Source organism: Podarcis cretensis (assembly GCF_951804945.1).
Source record: "Podarcis cretensis genome assembly, chromosome: 6".
NCBI lineage: Eukaryota > Metazoa > Chordata > Lepidosauria > Squamata > Lacertidae > Podarcis > Podarcis cretensis.
The window spans coordinates 17,824,514-17,837,720 of record NC_137175.1 but is presented as its reverse complement, the minus strand read 5'-3'; the positions used below and the strand labels follow the sequence as shown (position 1 = coordinate 17,837,720).

The following is a 13,207-nucleotide window of genomic DNA, read 5'->3' as shown; positions in this document are numbered from 1 at the left end:
CTCCACAGGAACGCATTAATTGATTTTCAATGCATTCCTATGGGAAACCGTGCTTCGCAAGACAAAAAACTCGCAAGAAGGAAAAACTTGCGAAAAGAATTAATTTTGTCTTGCGAGGCACCACTGTACCTCTCATGTGATCTAAGGTTAAACACTCACGCATTAGCTAGCAACAGAGAATAGCAACAGTTAAATATCAACCCATCTAGGTACTTTGAGAGCTCTTCTTGCCCTTCTTTAGCTTAAATGGAATCTCCCAGTAAAACCCTTTCAGAAATACACACAGGTACCCTCCATTTCAGTGTGAATTAAACAATTATACTTCAGTCAGTGATTTGAAGGCAGATGTTGGATAACTTTACTTCCACTGAGAGTAAATCTGCTCATTAAACTGCACTTGAAGTGCTGCGAGCCTTAACATGCACAGACACTTATGCAGGTCTATCAGAGCTCTACCATGAAGACCAGTGCAATCTATACCACATTACACCATACATTTCAACAATATGCTTGCGGAGCAAATATTCTGTTTATTGTTGCATGAGGGCAACCCCCAAAATGAAACTACCATTGGCACAGATAATATTCTTGAGTATTCATGTAGACATATGGGGACAGTACCTGTTGGACTGACAGTACAAGGATGGTGTGTGGCACAATGCTGCAATGCTCTTGTTAATTCTGCTCTTGTTTTCTACATTTCTAATTTTTCCGCTCGTCGGTGAAGGCAGCATCCAATTAACAAATGGATTAATCCCGTCCCTCTCTCTTTTTCCTTTCCTAATCAAATTTCTGATGTTCCTGTCGGTGCAGTATCTAGGTGTAGCAGCTGGAGGGAAGTGGCTGCTACATGGCCTTGCACTTCCCTCTGCTGCATGATTACCCATTGAAAAATTTGGTTTGCTCGGAAACCCGTTCGCCGTGTTTCTCATTATGTATTTGTTGGTTTAGTGGAGACATTTTCATCCTCCACTTCAGGCAAAAAAGGCTCGTAGATCAACAACGAAAACAACATAGCTTCCACCAACAGGCTTACAATCTGAAAGACACAACACAAGAGGGAAGAAGGATGGAATAAAGCAAATTGTGTTGAATGGTTTCTTTAAATGTAAAGGTTCATCATTGTTCCACCTGATGTGTATGTCTTTAAGGGGCCAGAGCAAGGGCCAGAGCAAAATAATGAGACCCAGCTTTACAGCTGTGAAACATAGCAGGTGCTGCTGAGTTGTACTGATTAAGCTGTGTAGTATATAAGGAGCAGCACCTAGCTCTCCCATTACCCTGGGGGATGGGTTGGTGGTTGGGTCTGGTTTGTTGTTGATGTATTTAGTGTAAATGGAGTTTTTGTTTTTCTTATTAAAACCTTCTTTAAGTTATTTTTGAGTCCCTTTTTAATGCATGGTCTCCCCAGCAAGCTCTCTGCAGCGCTACCATACTGCAAAAAGCCAACAAATTGAAGCATGAGATCTTAGGCCATGTTCACAACATACATTTTTAAGCACCTTGTTACCACTTTAAACGACTGTGGCTTCCCCAAAGAATTCCGGGAACTGTAGTTGGTTAAGTGTGCTGAGAGCTATTAAGAGACCTTGCAACGTATTGGAAAAATGAAATTACACCTACGAAGTCAGAATGGCAAGTTAAACTGTTAGAATATCTACAAACGGCAAAAATGACAGGGAGGGTAACAGGGTATTTGACGCAAAAAGTAAACCAAGAATGGATTATATTCAAGGAATACCTGAAAAATTACTGTGACAGCAAAACCTCCTGGCAGATCTTGAATGAGTCTTGCATTGTATAGATAATATATGTAAATTTAATGTTTTTATTTAATTTTTCTTTTTTCTGTTTCTTTCTTTTTTTCTTTATCAAAAAGATTTAAGAAAATAATATATTAATAGGCTACTGTGTAAAATATAACAAGTGTAATTTAGTTTTTTGAGAAGTCTATTTTAGATCTTTTTTAAAAAATTGTATTTTTAATTTCTCTGTGGTATGGAATGGGATACAAATTGTAATATAGTATATTGCTGTATAATTTTGTGAAATATTCCCCTTCCAGAACGACAATTCCCAGAGGGATTGACTGTTAAACCACTCTGAGAACCATAGCTCAGTGTGGGGAATAGGTAAAGGTAAAGGACCCTGACAGTTAAGTCCAGTTGCAAATGACTCTGGGGTTGCGGCGCTCATCTCGCTTTACAGGCTGAGGGAGCTGGCATTTGTCCACTCTGCAGACAGTTTTTCCAGGTCATGTGCCCAGCATGACTAAGCCGCTTCTGGCACAATGGAACACCAACACCAGAGCAGTGCACTGAAACGCTGTTTACCTTCCCACTGGAGCAGTACCTATTTATCTACTTGCACTGGCATGCTTTCAAACTGCTAGGTTGGCAGGAGCTGGGACAGAGCAACGGGAGCTCACTCTGTTGCGGGGATTCGAACCGCCAACCTTTTGATTGGCGAGCCCAAGGCTCAATGGTTTAGACCGCAGCGCCACCCGCATCCCTAATAGAGGCTAGGGGTCCCCTAAAAAAACCCTCTTAGCATCCTTAACAAACAACAAGCTCCCATAAGTCTTTGGGAGAAGCCATGGCTGTTTAAAGTGGCGTCCTGGATCTTAAATGCATGATGTGAATGTGACCAGTGACCAGCTGTGGTGCAAGGGGTCAAGGAGAGGAGGAGGAGCAGAAGCAGGGCCTGTTGCATCCTAATGCTTGCTATGCCCATTCAAATAGTATGAGAAGGCTGGGTCATGCCAGAGGACCCAGAGTAGGTTAGAGAAGGTTTAGCACAGCTTAAAGGTAAAGGTAAAGGTACCCCTGCCCGTACGGGCCAGTCTTGACAGACTCTGGGGTTGTGCGCCCATCTCACTTAAGAGGCCAGGGGCCAGCGCTGTCCGGAGACACTTCCAGGTCACGTGGCCAGCGTGACATCGCTGCTCTGGCGAGCCAGAGCCGCACACGGAAACGCTGTTTACCTTCCCGCTGGTAAGCGGTCCCTATTTATCTACTTGCACCCGGAGGTGCTTTCGAACTGCTAGGTTGGCAGGCGCTGGGACCGAGCAGCGGGAGCGCACCCCGCCGCAGGGATTCGAACCGCCGACCTTTCGATCGGCAAGTCCTAGGTGCTGAGGCTTTAACCCACAGCGCCACCTGCGTCCCGACACAGCTTACATACCCCACAAGTCTTCCGTTTTAAATGGCACACCCAGAATCACAAGCGGGTGTCAAAAAGTCATTAGCAAGGGCTCTGTTTTCATTATCCTTTTGACTGACTTCTGCTTTTCTATGGCTGCTTCAGACCTGGGTGCCAACTTAGAATAAAATATTGTGGGGGAAGGTAAGCCCCACCCTGCATAATTGATCACATGATGTGGTGCAAACGCACACCATTTGAATGGCAATGCCCATCAACTTTTTTGGGGTGGGCTTGGTCCCCTCAAATATTTTATTCGGGGACGGCAAAGAACCCTCAGCTCCTTGTAGTTGGCTCCTGTGCTTCAGACATTATTGGTTGTGTTCAGTGTATTCAGAGTTGCAGCTACCTTTGCCTGTGAACTATGATTAGTATAGGAATTGGCAGTCTTGCCTTGCCTCAGTTTCCTCCCCCCCCCCCACTCTCAAAGTCAGTTCTCCACGTTTCCACAGCAGTTTTTGATTTTTTTTTTTAGTCCTCATGAAAATTCACCAGCATTTTAGCACAATTTTCCCCTAGTATTTTCTTTTTACGTAGCGTTGACTAACATACACATTTTTGCAAGTAGTTTCCATTAGTGCAAATGCACTGTTGTGTTATTTTTTTTACTGATGCATGGACTTTTACACATATTTTCCCCTAATAAATGCATCTTTATACACACTGGTTGGAGGACACATTCTAGGGAATAATTGTGTTTCAATTTGTGTATTTGTTCGGGGAGTACAAATACACCAATAAAATGCAAGCTGAATTGAATTTATCCCCCATTCCTAGACTTGTGCCTGGGTTGCAAACGGGCAACCTTATGTAGTTCTGAACACATGAATTTTCAGAGGCAAACACCATACGGGAAAAGAATTACTTGTGCATTACTGATGGTTGCTAATGGTGGATTAATCACTGCCTGCCCAAACCCCTCCCTTGTTCTTTACAACCCTGCAAATGTTCTCTGTTTTTAAATGCCACTTCTCTTAGACACTATCACATTAGGCAAAAAGTGACCCATTCTGTCGCTTGAGAGGATCTGCAATTAACATGCTGTGCCTAATCAGGTTATTAGTGAGTTTGAGTTTAATTCCTATAATATTTTCATCGGGGAGGGGGAACCCCTCTTGCTACAATGTGCATTAAGCCTTATAGGCACATCCTTGGAAAGTGGAACCCACCTTTCCACATCAAAGCCTAGAAATCTAGAGTCCTGTTATGTCCACTTTGGAGGAACACTAAATGACATGTTGTTTTATTACTTTGGGGTTGTTCCTTTGGTCAGGGAGTTTTGGAGTGATTTGCCCATTTTGTTGCATTGCTTTTATTGAGTATTTTGGAATTCTATGTCAAACTATCCAGGCCAATGATGATGGTGTTAGTTTTCCAGGGAGTCAAATGACCAGAGGATGCCAGCGTGGTTGAGTGCTAGTTAAGGAAACTGTTCAAAGGCTTGCTAAGAGAAAGGAAGGAAGGAAGGAAGGAAGGAAGGAAGGAAGGAAGGAAGGAAGGAAGAACTCTTGTCCAAATGAGGAGAATAAGAAGGTGGAGTGGAAATCTCCATAAGTTTGGGTAGGAACAAAAAGGGGAAGTATCACAGGAAAGGTGGAAGGCATAGGAGCCAAACTCATAGAATCATAGAATCATAGAGTTGGAAGAGACCACAAGGGCCATCGAGTCCAACCCCCTGCCAAGCAGGAAACACCATCAGAGCACTCCTGACATATGGTAGTCAAGCCTCTGCTTGAAGACCTCCAAAGAAGGAGACTCCACCACACTCCTTGGCAGCAAATTCCACTGTCAAACAGCTCTTACTGTCAGGAAGTTCTTCCTAATGTTTAGGTGGAATCTTTTTTCTTGTAGTTTGGAACCATTGCTCCGTGTCCGCTTCTCTGGAGCAGCAGAAAACAACCTTTCTCCCTCCTCTATGTGACATCCTTTTATATATTTGAACATGGCTATCATATCACCCCTTAACCTCCTCTTCTCCAGGCTAAACATGCCCAGCTCCCTTAGCCGTTCCTCATAAGGCATCGTTTCCAGGCCTTTGACCATTTTGGTTGCCCTCCTCTGGACACGTTCCAGTTTGTCAGTGTCCTTCTTGAACTGTGGTGCCCAGAACTGGACACAGTACTCCAGGTGAGGTCTGACCAGAGCAGAATACAGTGGCACTATTACTTCCCTTGATCTAGATGCTATACTCCTATTGATGCAGCCCAGAATTGCATTGGCTTTTTTAGCTGCCGCTTCACACTGTTGGCTCATGTCAAGTTTGTGGTCAACCAAGACTCCTAGATCCTTTTCACATGTACTGCTCTCAAGCCAGGTGTCACCCATCTTGTATTTGTGCCTCTCATTGTTTCTCTCCACAAAATGAGGGGGGAATCAGTCTGGATGTAGCAAACAGGGCTGTGGGGATGAAGAGGGGTAGGGGAGAAGGCAAATAAGAGGTGATATGTGAGCCGTCTTCAAATGGCTCTAGATCAGCGGTTATCAACCTGTGGGTCCCAGATGTTGTTGGACTACAACTCCCATCATCCCTGAGCTCTGGCCTTGCTAGCTAGGTATAATGGGAGTTGGTAGTTTAAAAAATCTGGGGACCCACAGGTTGAGAAAGGCTGCTCTAGATGAAGGAGCACCCCCCCCCTTTGCTACAGAGAGTAGTACCCAAACCAATGGGTTCAAAAGGTATGGTCTGAAGACACATAAAGCCACCAAGTCTGGTGAGTGCCTGGATAAGTGTCAGCACAGAAGCCTTGTGCTTCCAATTTGCTACCAGACCAGATTCAAGGTTGAACCTTAGACCCAAAATGTCTTAAGCCCCACTTTATGCACCACCTTGAACACTCAGACCTTATGGTGGTCCCCCATGTCCCTGTGGTTTTCTTAGCCTTTCTCAAGGACTGAGCCTTCAGTGTGCCAGAGTCTCCTTGCCAGCAGAGGCCCAGCAGGAATGATCCTGGCTTCTTTTAGATATCATCTGAAGACAGTACTGTTCAGGCTAGACTGTTCAATAACATCCTTATTGATGTGTTTTATTGATGCTATTGTATTATTAGGTGCCTTGTCATTTATTCATTTTTTGTTTAATGAAAGTGCAGTTGATAAATATCTTGATAAAAAAATAAATAGATGAATGTGCTTGTGCTCCATGACAGAAGCAATGTGGGATAGAAATGTAAAAGAATAACAAGTAAATGATTAAAGAATAACATCACAAGAAAAATGTATTTAGACAAAGTACTGGTAAGAAGTTTCTGATGCTACAAGCAGTTTGAGAGTAGAGCAAACCCTTGGACTTTTTCTTTCTTTTTAAATGAATTGGTTATAGCAGAGTTAAAAACTTGGAAACTTGAGCTAATCAGTCCTATCTCCACCTGCTCTGTCTTGTTCACACATCACTGAAAAAGAGTAATTATAACACACAGAAGTCCCACTGGTAAAAAAATAAAAATACATGTTATTTCCTTACATTTTATTCATACTTAGAGTGGTTTCAGATCCCAAGCCTGCAAGGTGGGTGCTAGTTTCTCATGGCTGCTTCATGCAGGAGACAGGGGAAGAAAGAGCGAGGAGAAGGAAGAAGAAGGGGAAGAGACTGGGAGTTTGACAGGAAACACAAAGCGCATTTTCCCTGACTATCTATTAGTCTCAACCCTGCCCTCTGCTGACCGTTGCTTATATCCAGTGCTTTTTTTCTAAAAAAAAAAAATATGTTTAGGGGTATTCTCATTTTCCTACTCATATTGAAATACTGCCCCTCAATGAGGCCAAACTTAGATTCACAAAATGTTTAGGGGTATGCATACCCCTGTGTCCCTCTAGAAAAAAGCACTGCTTATATCCAACACAAACTGTTTTGGTAGATGGCGAACTCTCCTTCCTTATGTTGGAAGTAAAACAACAATTAGAGCTGCCATATGTCTGGATTTTCCCAGACATTACTGGGATTTCGGAGATGAAATTGGCATTTTTGAAAAAAACAATTTCGGAGTGTCCTGGTTTTTACTATTTGAAATATGGCAAACCCTAGCAACAATACAGTGGTACTTCGGGTTACATACGCTTCAGTTTACATACGATTCAGGTTACAGACTCCGCTAACCCAGAAATAGTACCTCAGGTTAAGAACTTTGCTTCAGGATGAGAACAGAAATTGTGCTTTGGCGGCGTGGTGGCAGCAGGAGGCCCCATTAGCTAAAGTGGTGCTTCAGGTTAAGAACAGTTTCAGGTTAAGAACGGACCTCCGGAACGAATTAAGTACTTAACCCGAGGTACCACTGTACTTTTAATAAGTTGCCTTAGCCACGGAGGAGAGAGAGCGATAGACAGAAAGGTGATAGACCTTTCTTCCTGGGCTGATCCTTTCGTGAGTAGCTGCTTGTCATGTAGAGTGTTTCCTTGGGCTTTTCTTCCTGTTACTAGCCCACCAGAGAGCATCAACCAGCGCAGCCAAGACAGTTTCAGTTCCATGATGAGGCCTGAATGCCTATTGGAAGGGATCCAAATGGTCCGCATCCTTCAGGAGTGCCTGGAGTTCTTCAGTGACCACCCACTCAGACAGACTCCAGCAACTTAGAAGTTTTAAAGTAGAGTCTGGATTCCCAACTATCAAGGACACTCTAGCAACACATACTCTGTGTCTTATGATTCTGTGTCTTCTGATTCTGTGACCGCATCTACACCACACATTTAAAGCACTTGTAGACCACTTTTAACAGCCATTATTCCCCTCTCCCACAAGAATCTAGAGTGGTACCTCTTCCTAGGGAACTCAGAGAATTGTAGCTCTGTAAGGGGAACAGAAGGAGACGCAGGTGGCTCTGTGGGTTAAACCACAGAGCCTAGGACTTGCCGATCAGAAGCTCAGCAGTTCAAATCCCCACGACGGGGTGAGCTCCCATTGCTCGGTCCCTGCTCCTGCCAACCTAGCAATTCGAAAGTACCCCCAAAAGTGCAAGTAGATAAATAGGTACCGCTCCGGCGGTAAGGTAAACGGCGTTTCCGTGCGCTGCTCTGGTTCGCCAGAAGCGGCTTAGTCATGCTGGCCACATGACCCGGAAGCTGTATGCCGGCTCCCTCGGCCAATAAAGTGAGATGGGCGCTGCAACCCCAGAGTCAGTCACGACTGGACCTAATGGTCAGGGGTCCCTTTACCTTTAAGGGGAACAGAGGTCTCCTAACAACTCTCAGCATGCTTAACAAACTACAGTTCCCAGGGTTCTTTGGGGGAAGCCGCGACTGTTAAAGCGGTGTGGCCCCCTGTTTCTGTGAAAGGAATGGGAAGTGTTGGAGGAGAGGAAGGACGAGCGATGGCCTCCTTGTCTCCCAACCAAGCATGGGAATTACTCCTGGTTTATGTTGATTGGTGGCGCAAGTGCAGTGCTTTTTTCTGGGGGGATTCAGGGGTACACATACCCCTAAACATTTTGTGAATCTAACAGGAGAAGAAATTTTAAAAATTGAAATTTTTAGTTTCTTCTCTAGCACGGTGAATTGTCATTTCTGTTGCTACCCTCAGTGGTGGCCTCATTTCCTGTCACAATGTTTCCTGAGTCTCAGACGGAAGCGAGCGTTTAATGTGTGAAGCAGTGTGGAATGAGAATGTGTGGTGTTTTACTGATGAAAGTCAGGAATATGTTAGTGCACACAGCCTCATGTCAACGTGGAAGTTACTGTGAGCTGTCAGCTGTGTTATATGAGGTAATGCATGTTCGTTGTACTTTTGTCCCTCTACTGTATTTATTTTTTCCAATTTGAACTATAAAATAGTGATTTTCTTGAGTCAAAATGAGAGTACCCCTAAACATTTTTTAGAAAGAAAGCACAGGGCAAGTGTATGTATCAGAAAGGCCTTTGAAGGGAATACAACTTCCAGATCAGATATCTGTTGGCAGATGTACCTAGGCATGTATGAATTCCATATTTTGCCTTTGCAAAGCTTAAAAAAAAATCATTTTGGTTTATCGGTCAGCCTCCTAGGCTCTGCCATAGCGAGCGGAACCAATGGAATGGTAAACTTTTGTTTGCTCTGTGACTTAAGCACTTCTTTTCCCTTCCAGATGATGAAAATCTCTTTTTTCCCAGCTTCAGTGGAAGCAGAGATTTCACAGAGCTGTGAGGCTAGCCATGTGTGCTGAAGTCGGTTCTGTCTCCTACTAGCTGGCTGGCATTTCTTTGACTTTACTGGAATTCGTTACATTAGCATGGAATCCTCAGGGCATCGCTAGCTTTGCTGTTCAGCTGTAGGGAGAAATATTTGCCTATGCTGTGTTTTGAGGCATGGATTTACAAAAGCTACAGTAAACAAAGGGGAGGCTCTCTCAAGGCACTGGAGCATGGGTAGGCAAACTAAGGCCCAGGGGCCGGATCAGGACCATTCGCCTTCTAAATCCAGCCCACAGACAGTCTGGGAATCAGCGTGTTTTTACATGAGTAAAATGTGTGCTTTTATTTAAAATGCATCTCTGGGTTATTTGTGAGGCATAGGAATTTGTTCATTTTCTATCTCTTCAAAATATAGTCTTGCCCCCAAACAAGGTCTGAGGGACAGTGGACCGGCCCCCTGCTGAAAAGGTTTGCTGACCCCTGCACTGGAGTTTTCCCCTTGCATAGTAACTGATCCTGCTGTTGCTCCAAATGTCACTGATGTGCTTCTGTTATAGGGAAGGAAGTAAGAAAGGTTCAGCACTATGCTTCCGAGTCCCTGGCTGTATGCACACTGCCCTAATAATAATAATAATAATAATAATAATAATAATAATAATTTATTATTTATACCCCGCCCATCTGGGCGGCTTTCAACAAACTATTAAAATACAGTAATGCATCAAACATTAAAAGCTTCCCTAAAGCACACTCAAAGCATGTCTCCCCCTCAAAGAATTCTGGGCACTGTAGTTTGTTAAGGCTTGCTGGGAATTGCAACTTGAATGTGCTTTCGAATGTGCTTCGAAAGGCACAGAATGCACACAGCCTTCATATGAAATTGCATTTCCGGAAAATGGAGATGTGCATAATAGATTTTGCATTGTGCGGGTCTCTGGATTGCATGATGAAAACCGCAGGACAATGTGTGCTTGTGTAATGGACTCCAGAACAAAGATCTGTTTCCTGAGCAAGACAAGCCTAGGGAGGAAAACCCTCAGAAGGTGTTCGGTGCTCAGTCATTGTATGAAGGGGCAATGCAAGTAAAAAGGGGCAGTTCTGTCACCTAGAAGGGCTGAATTGGATGGGCCACTGGTCTAATTCAATATGGTGGGGCAGTGATCAATAGATTCAATAAGAAGCTATTGCCTTTTCTCTCTCTGTCTGTTCCCATTGAAACTAGTGCTGCACCAATTTTTTTGCAAAGTTCTATTTTTTACCCTAAAAGTTTCCAGGGGCACATGAATACTTACCAATCCCCTATCCTCATGCATTTTTTCACATCTGTTTGCTGCCCATTTTGCTGCTGATTGTTTGTTGGGGGAGAAGGAATTTGCCATTGCAGGCTGAAACTATCTCAGACAATAAGACACATCCAAATTTGCAACCATTGCACTGCATTCCTTTTATGGGATGTGCTTCTTGAATGCACTGGCTGATGATGGAAAGGGATCTCGGACCTGGCTGCTTTGGCAATGGAAGTGAGCTTCCTCTTCACCCAGTGCCCACTCTCTTGTGAACACTCAGTGATGACGAGTTGTGGGAAATTGCTAGAAAGGAGATGGGGGCTTGCTTTGCAGGGAGCGAAAGCGCTTCTGAAATGTGCTCTCCATTTTGGCCTAGCAAGCCATTTGAAAGCAATGAATCAGAAAACACCACAGCTCAAGCGCGTTGCCTTGCCCCTGCAATTGAGGGGGCCGGCGCCATGAAACGTGTACAAGTATTATTATTATTATTATTATTATTATTATTATTATTATTAAATTGAATTTATATACCGCCCTATAATGATATAATGATATAGTGATATAATGTCAGCATGACATGTGATGTGGTGACATCATGCATGCACATCATGCGGCACACTCGTGATGTGCACACAGGTCACACAACATGCTGGTGTCAGTCATGCACATTGCGCAATGTGTCAATGTGTTGCGCGCATGCTGCATGGGCTGAGCAATTAAGGTGAGCATGTTGCATTGCATGTGTGCATGACTTCTGTGGGTTTGGGGGAGGGCCAGTTCCCCTTCTTGAATTTTTTTGGGGGGCTTAGCCCCCTCAGTCCCCTGCCCTCCCCAGATGACAGCTATGCCACAGTTAAGGTTATGTATGCAGTGCTCATCTGGTTCAAGTCAGAGTTAACTGACCGTGCTTCTGTTAAATGTAACAGCCAGTGGGGTTTGTGATCATTTATTGTGAGTACTTGCAAAAATTCAAGAAGCACTTTTAAGAATGATCTCAATACTCTATAGACAATGCCATCCACATGCAGAGAAACTGACAAAAACCTTAGCATCACATCATGTGAGAGGGGAGCCATCTTTCTTGATTGCCAGTCTTGAGATGGTGTTCTGTGCATGTCTGCAACCATAATGCCAGTTTTGTCTACTTTGAGCCAATAAATCCCATAATAGGGTCCATTCTGTTTGTGGAATTCCCTCCCCTGAGGGACGGGGAACATATGGCCTTCCAGTTGTTGCTGGACTACAACTCCCATTGTCCCTAACCATTAGCCATTCTCTTTGGGTCTGGTGGGAACTGGAATACAGCAACTTCTAGTGCCTTAGAGATAACCATTGTCCTCCTCATTGATTGAATGTGTGGTGGTATCTGAAGGCACTTTTTCCATCAGGACTTTGGGACAGATGGAGGTATCCAAGGCCGCTGTAACTATGCTGCCTGCTATTTTACTGTATTGCATTTATTTCATTTAATAGCGGGTACATGGTTTGTCAAATGCAGTTGGTTTTTATTTTGATGGTTCTATTATTGAAATCTTTATGATCCTAATTAGATATTGTAAAGTGCCCTGGGATCTTATTGATGAAAGGTGATTTCAGAATTGAATGAATGATTCACACCCCCCCCACCCCCTGTAGGACCTGGATGAGGAAACTGTAGCCCTCCAGATGTTGTTGAGCTCCAACTCCCATCAACCCCAAGCTGGCATGATCAATGGTGAGGATGGTGGGAATTAGAAAGCAGAAACTTTGGGAATGGGGTCAGGGAGAGGCACAGCTTCCCCATTCCTGCTGTAGGAAATAGGCATGCCTGCCTGTGTGTCCAGGGTCCCTGAGATGCAGATTAAAAAGGTAAAGGTAAAGGTACCCCTGCCCGTACGGGCCAGTCTTGACAGACTCTGGGGTTGTGCGCCCATCTCACTTAAGAGGCCAGGGGCCAGCGCTGTCCGGAGACACTTCCAGGTCACGTGGCCAGCGTGACATCACTGCTCTGGCCAGAGCCAGAGCCGCACACGGAAACGCTGTTTACCTTCCCGCTGGTAAGCTGTCCCTATTTATCTACTTGCACCCGGAGGTGCTTTCGAACTGCTAGGTTGGCAGGCGCTGGGACCGAGCAGCGGGAGCGCACCCCGCCGCAGGGATTCGAACCACCGACCTTTCGATCGGCAAGCCCTAGGCGCTGAGGCTTTAACCCACAGCGCCACCTGCGTCCCGAGATGCAGATTATCTCTCTCCAAATGCTGATCTGAATCGGCCCCGAATTGGTCACCATTTCCCTGCCCATTCTGTGTGGGTTGGTGTCATATAGAGATAATATTTTTGGTTCATTATGGTGTTTTGGTGTTTTGTTTTTGATTTTGCAAGGGGGAAGGAACAACAGACAAATGACTGGTGGGCATTTGAGACCCTTTTCAAGAACTGAGCCAGAAACCAGTCTGGGTCATCTGAAATTTGTCATCTTTTTTTCTCATGCGATAATAATAATAATAATAATAATAATAATAATAATAATAATTTATTTGTACCCTGCACATCTCCCTGGCCACTCTGGGTGGCTTCCAACAAAGATTAAAAATACATTAAAATGTCACACATTAAAAACTTCCCTGATAGGGGAGAGTGCTTCT

The 13,207-nt window shown here is 44.3% G+C and overlaps 1 protein-coding gene across 2 annotated transcripts in view; it reads left to right on the top strand.

Annotated features, from left to right (window-relative positions):
* The window catches only part of TSHZ2 (teashirt zinc finger homeobox 2), a 341,580-nt gene that overhangs the window by 272,187 nt on the left and 56,186 nt on the right, over positions 1-13,207 (top strand). The window lies entirely within an intron of this gene.